General features: G+C 49.8%; 1 long non-coding RNA gene across 1 annotated transcript in view; it reads left to right on the top strand.

Annotated features, from left to right (window-relative positions):
• The first annotated feature begins 2,832 nt into the window (after positions 1–2,832).
• LOC137154062 (uncharacterized) overlaps positions 2,833–10,726 on the top strand; it is a 33,153-nt gene continuing 25,259 nt past the window's right edge. The window contains exon 1 of the long non-coding RNA XR_010920054.1: positions 2,833–3,690. This is a non-coding gene — a long non-coding RNA (uncharacterized lncRNA). The remainder of the gene's footprint in view (positions 3,691–10,726) is intronic.

The raw sequence follows: 10,726 nt of genomic DNA, 5'->3' as shown, positions 1-10,726 counted from the left end.
TCTTCTGGCTTAAAGGCAGCAGCAGCTCCTAAACCTCAGGCATGGAGGTGTGGAGGGCAGAAAGCCACAGTGCGAATGAGGGTTATTCCTCTAAGAACACGGTGCCCCCAACCCAGGCTGGAGGGTTGGATCAGTACCAACGCACAGAGGAGAACTGAGGACCTGTTAGTGCCTTCGGGGTCTGTGTGTGGCTCTGCCCAGGCCTTGCAGAAGGGACGAGTTGGGGAGTCAACCACCTCCCCGGTGGCTTTGTCCCAGTCTGCTCTCTGTAGGCCCAATGATCTATGCAGAGGGCTGGGGCAGAAGGGAGGGTATTGTCCCACACAGCCAAGCACTGTCCTTGTGCTTGTCAGCCAAACCCTACTTGCTGCATGCAAGCCTGGTTTTAATTTTATTTCCGTAGGCTGTTGGAAAGCCAAGGGAGCCACATCACAAGGCCACAGAGCTGAGAAGTCAGGACAGCAGCTGAGGATCCAGCAGCAGCAGCAGCCAGTTTCAGTGACACGCTGTCATGATGTGGTGCTGGAATATCATTTGCACCTGGCAATATTTGCATTGGGACATGCAGCCTTAGGCAGCAGCCTTCAGTTACCTGGCAAGCCATGGCTGCTGCTTCAGCCTCCAGCTGATCCCAGCCCAGCTGTCCCGCTGCCCCCTCAGCACCAGGGGCAGTGTGAGCTAGTGGATAAGGCACTGGACTGGGACTCAGGAGATCTGGTGTCTCTTTCCAGCTCTGCCCCTGCTCAGCTGGGTGACATTGGGCAAGTTATTTGTGAAGCCTGCCTACAGCACCTGAGATTCCCACGCGGTCACCCGTCCAAGTACTAGCCAGGGCTGGGACAGTTTACCTTCCGAGATCGGGGGCATTGGGTCCAGTATGGCCGTGCTTGTGGAGCCCTGGCTCCCCAGATCAGCATCAGGGCTGGGAAGGCTGGCCCTGTCCCCAGAGCACTGGTTGGCCAGGAGACGCTGGCCTTTCCACTCCACATTGCCTTACATGGCTAGAGAGAAGGCAGGAAATCCTGCCATTACTCCCTGCTGCTGGCTCGCCTCTCTGATTGGAGGGTGGGGTGTCTTAATCCAAGACTAACAGCTGAGCTGGAGGGGCTGTCAAGACTAACGTTGGCAGGGTCCTTCTGCTCTTTGCATTATCCCTGGGGTTTTGCCTGGCTGGGATAGATCTCTGTGTTAGCGCGAATCCTGGGTAAATTCTGTGTCCCTGCCTGTAAGAGTTTGGTACAACCTAGCCAAGATGGAATGCCCTCCACCACCAGCAGCCCCTTAACTTTTTTTTCTCCTCCCACCCATTGTCTGTCTTCTCGATTTAAATTGTACACTCGTTGGGGCAGGGACTGTCCCATAGGGTAGTGTCATGGCAGGAGTCACCAGACGGTGCGGCTGTTGCCCAGAGCCTCTCTGTGTGCAAGCAGTAGGCTGATGCTGGAAAAAATGCCATGTTGTCATTTAGTTTGGTGATGCTGTTTTGCTGGGCACTGTCACGCCAGGAAATGGCTCACGCTCGAGAGTGCCGGCCACAGGGCAGACTGTCAAAGAGCAGGGCAGACACCCCAAAATGGTAGTATGATTTATAAGTAGGTTTCAGCAACCCAGTAACAAACATGAACTCCCAAAGTACTACAGTAGTCTGACAATGGTGTCTCAGACAGTCCCCTCGGACACTCCAGTCTATCTTGCCACCCAGGCAAGCTGGACTAAAATGGTCAATTATCCCCCCGCCCCCTCCAAAAAAATCACAAAATATTCAGGTTGCTTCCAGCCCCAAGAGATGAGTCAATTACCCCAGATCAATGTGTAGCTTAAATCTCACACCAAAGACAATTCTGGTTGCCTGTAATAAACTAAGTAAAGGTTTATTAACTAAAAAAAAGAAATGAGTTATTTACAGGTTAAAGCTGCCAACAGACACACATATGAGCTCAGTCTGGTTTCAAAAAGCAACAGAGATGTAGCAATCTGTCAGTATTGAATGTCTTTTCGGGGCTCACCTATGCCAGCAGCATAGAGATCTCCATGTTTGTGTGTGTTTAGGAATCCATGCCCCTCAGAATCCAGACCGCATAAAAGAGATTCAATTTCTCCTTGTCAGGGTTTTGTATCCTCTCCCCTTCAGAGTCCAAACTGGTGGGATGAATTCACGTGCAGATCTTTCTTTCCTGGAGGGAGTTAGGAATGCAATCAACAGGGCCTCTGTCCTTTGATGCTACACAATACCTCATTTGCCTTCAACGGGCCATGGATGAGCACTTTACCTTAACTAGTGCTTTCCCCCCCCTGTTTTTCCAATACAGAGGCTTACAATGCAAACACTCAGTATAACTTTATACCGTGGGCTACAGAGGTTATAAGTGAGATCAGTACATGCAATATTTTATGCAAGCATTTTATAAAGTCTCTAAACAGTAAACACATCCCTATCAACTTAACATCTATTGGGAAGATGCTGACCCACGAGTGGTTTCCAGCTCTGCATTTGTCACTGTTCAGTGAGGCCTGCAGCCTTGGCTTGATCTGGCACCTGGTCTGCCAGCATCCCAGGGGTAGCTGTTGCAAACCGCAACTGTTTGCTCTCTGCTGTCATTTCTCTCAGTAGAGTTGATTCTTGGGCTGGTTGCTCCCTGGGGGGGGGGAGTTTGGGCTGAGTTTTCAGAAAGAGATTGTGACTGATCTGATGAATACAGGCACAGCTTGAGATGGTTGCAGCCACTTTATAAATGTTCTCTGTATCTCTGGGAGCCAGGGGTTGTATGCTGGCTGGGTGGGGAGGGTCTCTGAGCTCCCTCCAGCAACTGAAGTCAGTGGAGGAAAATTATGGTAGACCCTGGGACAGGTAGACAACTCCAGAGAAGTACCATCCACTGCATAGACTGGTTCAGAGCAGGTTCAAGAAACCCAGGAGACAAATAAAGGCTTTTTGGTAGAAAGGATGAGGTTAAAATGACTTAAGGCCCAAGTTTTTTGAGCCCACAAACTGATATGAATGTTCCTCAAGAGGGAAAACCCTACTGAAGGGTTTGAAGGATTGAGACCTGCCAGGGGCTCTATAGGAATGACAAGAGAGAGCTTGTAAGTTTAAGCATGTGATGGGGTGTTCCCCACCCTTCCTCACACTCACAGCTAAGGTTAATGAGGGCCAAGGAGACGGCTAATTAATCCAAGAGGCCACATCTGGGGATCTGGGGGAGGGTGTAATCCTCTGAGTGAGTAAAGGAGCCCAGCTGTCGAGGAATGAGCTGGGCAGGACATGTAAAGCCAGGAAACTGGAAGTAGCGAGGGCTGCTGGAAAAGGAAAAATGCTTTTGGGTAGCCGTGGGATTTGGCTGTAGTCACTGCCTGGGAAGAGGCTTTGGGAACTGGTGGTAGAAAGAGCAATGAGGACAGAAAGAGAAAGGCTGGACTGCTGAGCTGAGGGTGCCTGGGCTGAAACCCAGAGAAGAGGACAGGTCTGGGTTCCTGTACCAGCCACTGGCAGAGAGGCAGTGAGTGGGGAGACTGCTGAGGAATTATACCTGGGAATGGGGGACTTTGAGCAGCCTAGCTGGAGGGCTAGGTCACAGGGAGGACGCTGTGGCTCCTGAGATGGAGTGGGGGGCTACAGGTATGCAAACGTGGAAGAGAGTGCTCACTGAATGAGCTAATCCCTAGAGTGACCAGCAGGAGGCACCGCAAGCAGTGAGTGGTACACTCTGTGATGGAGTGTTGATCTTCCATTTGATTGTTTTCTCTGTAATGCTTTTGTTTTAAAATAGAGGTGCTGTGAAAGTCTGTCTGGTCTTTGGTGACCCACTCTCAGCCTCTGACAGCAGGCAAAACTGCAGGGGCTGAGCTAGCTCAGATTTGCTGGACTAAACACAGTGAATTGCAGGGGGTAGCAGCCTAAATCTGAAGGCAAAGGGACATGGATCCTTGATCAATGAGATGTGCTGGCTACAGGCCTGTGACCTAGAAGGGCATCCTTGAGCAGACCCTAGAGGGGGCCAGAGTCTCAGTTAGCCCAAAACTGTGATAGGAGTTTGCCTCCATGCTGTTTGTGACCATCTCTGTTCAAGGACTAGTGGAAACAGGGTGAAAAACCAAGTTGCACTAAGAAAACACCCACTTAGTGTCACTGATTTCTCCTCCTCTGCTACCCCTTGGCAACATGAACATACAGCCCTTAAGACAATGGGGCTCGGATCTCAATAGAGACTTCCAGAGGCTACCATAATACAGAATAATAACTCTGAAAATCAGAGATGGCTTCCTTCACAGTTGATGTTTTCATTTAAAAAAAAAAAAAAAAAAAAAAAAAGTGAGACTTCATCTGTATTACTAAACATTAGTCTAGACCAGAATCCAGTCCTGGTGGTGTCAAATTAGTTTTTCAGCTCTTTGGAGCTGAGCTGCTTTTCTTGTACATTTGTCCTGGGCCTAGCACAAAGGGAACTGAATTTTAACTGGCCTTTGGCCACAACTGCAGTACCAAATAATAATGAAATAATCCTAGTCACGTCATTCGCTCTCTGTAGCAACTGGAGACTGGGAGGTGACAAAATAACACACTTTCACGGACTCGATCATGGTGAGTTGACATGAAGGGCCAACTCCCCAGTGGGTGCAAACACAGAGTTCCTTGGAGCCCATGGAGCCATGATGATTGATGCCTGCCAAGGGTCTGGCCTGAGATGTGACTGATCTCTTGATTTGTCCTCTCTTTCTGCAAACCAAGTCTAGTTCTTAAGGTTTAGTTTTTCAAAACAAATGCTCCAGCATCTTGGTACCTCCAGGTACTCTCATCAGCTCAGAAATAAATTAAGGCAACAGACCTGCTCGAGGCACGTGAACAGCCTGGCAATGACAGGCTTGCTTCTCAGATGAAACCACAGAACCTTCCGATGGAAATCCCGGCTGTTTTTCATCCCCCAGCCTAATGGAGAATGGCAGGGAAGTGCTCAGATGACCATCCTCGTGGCAGGCCTCCAGAGCTTAGGTCCCTGCTGGCAAACGTCCTCCCTATGAGAAGACTGTTGAGTCTAGGAGGGGGAGCGGATTAAAGAGATGATCAGTACATGGCCTGAGATCCTCACTCCAGTGCCTGCCGCTATGCCAGTTAAGAGCTCTAAAAGCCCCTTGTCCAGCAGACAGGCATATCCTGGCACTGCAGAGACAAGGCTGCCTTCCAAGGACCTCCTCCAATCCCTGGCATAGGGGTCTGCTGGGGGGACAGGATGAGGGTGGGGAGGGTGTATTGGGTGCTGGACCGTGCTGCAGAGATTCTGGTTGTCTAGAGGGCTTGTTTACATTGGGGAAATGTCCTCGTTTAGTTTATGTCACTTCATACTGGCATGAGATCGTCCCCATGGAGAGTTAAGCAAAATTTGCCAGTGTGAGTTACACTGTGAGTGTCTCTAGCCACCGGAGCAGCCCAGGATTGGGAGGGTGTACCACCTCTTGGTGTGGCAGCACCAGAACCTAAGCTTGAGCAAGTTGCTTCCCCCCCCCCCCCCCCCCAGTGCCTCCATATCTCCGTGTAAAATGGGGCTAATGATACTGACCTCCTTTGTAAAGGTTGTTGACACCCACCAATGAAAAGCACTAGGTGAGAGCAGGATATTACTGGCATGTCTCCTAATGTCTGAACTATGGCTGGCGACTTAATAACTCGGACCCTTTGGTGCTTGCCAGTGGGGGGCTTGTCAGCGTTGTTCCTCATCCCCCACCTTGCCTGGGGTTCCCGTACAAAGCTCTTTCACCTTGCAGAATCCTGGAAACTTAATTGCTTGTCTATTGTTAGCATGGTTGCCGCGTCATCCTATGAGGTATTTGAATTGGGGCCAGTCAATGTTAATTAAGCACATTGGTGGCCTCTTGCTACTTTTGCGTAAGTTTGTATCCACTATTGGAGCAAACTCCACTTGGCTTCTATTGACTCGTTAAACAGCCAACACCCTACTTTGAGTTTTGGTCTTGAAATGTGCAAAGTAGGTAGGAGCTTGATCTACACCATGGAGCTGGGCTCCAAATTCAGACCTAAACTAGAGGAAGATCTGAATCCAAGGTTTGCTTTGGCCAATGAGAGAAGGTGCGATTAGCTCAAACATAAAGGGCAGGGTGTATTTAGGTCTGAGATTTTGGTTTGGGCCCATCTCTAGTGTGGAACTGCTTCTGGCTCTCTGCTGCTAACCTGTGACAAAGGGGAAGTGACTTGCCAAACGTTTTCTCTCTTGTCTTTCTGATATGTGTTGACAGCAAGCAATTTGGGGCAGAGGCTGTTTCTTACGGTGGATACATACAGCACCTAGCAGTGTGGGGCCCTGACCTCTGATTACACGTTACTGCACTGTGAAGGATTAAGTATACTAACGTTGCAGTGTTGCAACCATGCTGGTCCCAGGATATTAGAGAGACAAGGTGGGTCAGGTGATACCTTGTATTGGGCCAACTTCTGTTTGACGAGGGAGACAAGCTTTTGAGCTTACACAGAGCTCTTCTGCTAATCACAGTCCTTGACGAGGTAGGAGAATTGGTCTGTACAGATGGCAGCAGTGTGTATGCAATTTTAAACCAGCTGAACCTCCTGAGTCTGCAAATTGGGACTGAAAATCTCATGAAAAGTTTTCTGGTGAATTTTCTGTACTTCCTGCTTCTGACAGGACCTGAAATAGACTTCCTTGTGGGATTGCTGCCCTTCTGCTTTTGGAGAGAATTAGGAAATGCAGAGACACAGCACAATGACGTTATATGAGTGAACAGGAGTTTTTTGGTGGGTTTTTTTTTTTGTTTTTTGTAGCTTTAAATAAAAATTGGGTTTGAGTTAGTATTTGGGCAAAGCATGAGGTTGATTCTGATTTTTATTTCAACTCACTGCTCACCTGCTGGGTCAACTCCTGACCCTATTGAAGTCACTGGGAGTTTTGCTACTGACTGTGGTGAGGCCAGATGCTTATTCATTGTATGGCTGCTAGTGTGAACCTCCGGGTAACTGTGGATCCAAGCGACACTAGGAAAGGAGGGCTGTGATCCAGTGTGACTTGTGTCACAGGGGCCTGGCACAGACAAGGAGTGGCTGGACCTGATTCTCCAGGCCTCGCTCAGATTGAGGCCCAGAGGGGGCCCCTTAATCAGCGGCCCTCCCTTCTCCTGTGTGGAATGGGGCAGCCTGCTTCAGGGACAGCATCCCTGCCTTCCTGCAGCCCCACAGAGGGCCCTCCATGGGATGGAGGCTGGGATCCCTCAGGCCCGACAGCTGCAGGCAACTCCATGCTAAGGAACACCCTTTAAGGGATGTCCTGGGGGAGTTGCAGCCGAGACCCCTGTAACACAGCTCCACTGGAAACAGTGCGCAATAGGAGCCCCTTGTGCCCCTAGGGCCTGTGCTCACGGGTCCATCCATGGTAGATGGGTGCCAGTCTATGCTTGTTTCATGGGCTGGGAGAGGTGAGCCCTGCTGCCCCCGGTGGAGAAGTTAAGGAGGGCTTGCACATACCCATGGGAAGGCTCTGGCTTTCCTGGATGCTGCGTCTGAGTGAGGAGGGCATTCGGCCTCTGGCCCACTCTTTGGGTTCTGTGGCCAGGAAGCGAGGTCACAGCAGCTTCCCCCATGACGATTTCCCCAAGCTTGCTGAGTAGCCCAGAGTGACGACCAGGTGAGTCCCGTCGGTTCCCCGGTCTGGAAGGAGGCTGAAGTGCTTTTCCCCTTCTCGTTCTGGGTGCGCTGCTGCTCGCCTCCCCGTCCTGCTCATCCCAGCCACCCAACCCCTTCCTCTCGCCGCTGACGTTTATTCGTGTGGCAGACCCAATCTCCCACCCCCGCTGGGGTTTTACTGTGAGCTTCAAGCAGAAGGAGGGAGACCGCCCCTGGCTAGTAAACGAGCAGTGGGAACTGTAGCTGTTTGCCCTCCCTGCCTTCTAGGCTAGATGCTGCCCTAGATTTCTGTTGCCCTGGCACTGTGTGTACGGGGGGTGCCCTAAGCCCTCCTCTCTTCCCTAGGCAACATCCCAGCTGGAATTGCATAGATGGCCTTGGTGGCTGTTCCCAGGCCTTTAACAATGCAGATGATGTGGCAAGAGATGTCCCTGCTGGCTGGAAGCGGGACAGCCGGGCTGCAGCGGGCCAGTGGCACAAGGAAGCAGCCTCAAAGGGGCAGAGACACCCTGCAATATCCTGGCTGATGTCGGGAGGAGGGAAGCTGGACAGCAGCTCCCTGGACAACTTCAGAACCCAGCACAACCATCCATGTACCCTGCCCCTAAGGCTGGCTATGTCCAGACTGCATGGCAGCTTGGATTCCATGGACCCCCGTATGCTTGCCATGGGAACCTGTAATGAAGAGGGCTCCAAAGCGTCTCCATCGCTGGTTTAGCACGGTTGGAGTAAGATATTTTTGCAGCCCTATGATTTGGGGGAGCTGGCGATACATAAGCACACACAAAGGACAAATAAATGCTGGCACCCGTGGAGGGACAGACCTGGCCACTCCAGATCTAGAGAAAGTGTAACCAGACTCCCGCTGCTGCCGCCTGCTCAGAAAACTACCGTTTGGCAGATCTACTCAGCTCTAATTAAATCATGGGATTAAAGCAGCTCTCGCCACACTCCTCTGCTGCCAGAGGCGTGTTCCAAGGGAGAGCATCCTCCCCTAAAACTGCCTGTGTCGCACTCTGCACCACGGTAACCATGTGCTGTGTGCCACAACGCTGTTCCCTTATTGTACAGCATTGCTCCATTCCACCTGGTTAAGTCGACTATTAGGCTCTGGACTTTTGATTGCTTCCTTGTTTAACACAGCAGTTTGACTTCTCCCTGTTCTTTCAAATGCAGTTCCCTTTGCCTTGCAGGAAGGCAGTTGCTAGCAAGAAGTAAATAGCTCGTTCCCCGTCTGTACCATTTAGCAAGGCTTTGGAGGCAGACTTGCCAAGAGATGGTCCTTTATTAGCTGTGCCATCGTTCAACTCACAATGAGTCTGCTCAGGACTTTGGAAATACCCAATTCACGCTGGATGTGCTTAGAGACTTAATACAGGCATTAGCAAAGTGACTGCATAGTCTGTTATGAATTCTTGCTACTCTTGTAGCACTCAACCTTGGTCAGACCTCTGGTGTGTTAGTTGTTGTATAAACACTCAGTAAAAGACAGTGCTTGCCCAAAAGAGCTTACAATCTAGCTAGATAAAGACTGGGAGGGGAAACAGAGGCACAGAGAAGTAAAGTGATTTTGCCCAAGGTCACAGGTGGAGCTGGGAATCAGACCTTGGTCTCTTGGCTCCTAGTCTAATGCCCGATCCACCAAACCACACTGTCATCTTATTTTCATAGTATCTCCCATATGCGTAATACCAGATGGCACAAGGATACGGTTTTCTTGAGCTCAGCATGATGTATTGGGTTCATGTGGGAGGCCAGCACCTTGTGTGGCACACTCTGCACCTTGCAGCCCCTGGGGATGAAACACACACAGTGGCGTCAGATGCTGGGGAAGGAAGAAAGGAAAGGGTCCTCTATAGAAGAATTCATTGGTAGGTAGCTATCAAAACAGTGGGTGTAGCAAAGTTGTTGTCTCAATTCTACCAGCAAGGGAGGGGGGAAAGCTTTAGAAGTGGACATTGTAGCAAGTTCCCCTTGACAGCTGGCTCATGGAGAGGGGCTGCCCAGTGTATGGAATCAAAATCCCTTGCTGCTGGCAAAGGAGGAAGCGATGAGAAATGAAGTGGAGTTCACTGACCTTTTATTTTAATTTGGTTTGGTTTTTATTAGCAACTTCAGTCCCCTCTGCCAGGCAGCTCCTGATGGAACAATTGCGGAGGAGCGCTCTCTAGACCTGTGCGGTTGGCTGACCGAGATCTGGGTGCCTGCTAGGTTTGCAGTTGCAAATCTTTCATCTGTTGCATTCCAGCACAGGTTCTGGTGCAATGTACTGCAAGAAGTTTTCCCTGCCTTCATCCTCCAGCACACACGGACTTGCCATTTCCTAGAAGGGCAGATGACCATCGGAAATAAGAGAATCCATCAAGTTGCAGCTCTTTGAAGCGAGAATGAAACCTATTTTTATAAGGGCCGGGGAATACAACACAGCAGGGCTGATGAAGTGGCTGACACGCAACCGTTCACAAGAGTCGAACTCAGACCTGAGCTCGTTGGCAGCTGAAACCAGAATGAGCAATAGCGTTGCTCTAGTCAGAAAGAAATACCAAAATCTTTGTATTACACCCCTGTGGGTGTAATTTGCTTCAGATTTAGAGTCTCTAGGAACATGTAAGGATCAAGGGTAGTGACCACACACTCATGTGTACAAGTTGTAGTCTGTTTTACAACTTTTATTAAAGTTACAATTAAAGTTATTAATAACCGAGTGCACAGAAATTCTATAAAGACCTATGCACAAGTTACAAATATAGTCCTACTTGAATCCTTAACAATATTCTTAGCTTCTGATGGATGTCTTGCCGATTGATCATCACGAGAGAGATGGTTTCTGCTTTAGTTTTCCCATAGGGAACTCATTTTACCCGATCTGGGTGTCCCTTCTTCTCTTGTGATTCTGACTACATCTCCTTCTTTTCCTGTATTTGTATTGTCCCCCAAGAATATTGGGGCACCCTGTTTTTCAAAGGCTGGTTGTAGCTCCTTTTACTCTCATTAGCATTCATGCACGTAGTGTACCCTGTGGTTAGGGCACATGTTAAAAAAAAGTGACTACTGGGTATGTTGTAGTCAAAATCACTCTTGCGG

This window comes from Emydura macquarii, unplaced genomic scaffold, assembly GCF_026122565.2.
Source record: "Emydura macquarii macquarii isolate MOO-44397 ecotype Brisbane River unplaced genomic scaffold, CSIRO-AGI_Emac_v2 contig_1253, whole genome shotgun sequence".
In the NCBI taxonomy this organism is placed as follows: domain Eukaryota; kingdom Metazoa; phylum Chordata; order Testudines; family Chelidae; genus Emydura; species Emydura macquarii.
The sequence above is the reverse complement of the archived record's forward strand: the minus strand, read 5'-3'. Positions and strand labels throughout refer to the sequence as shown.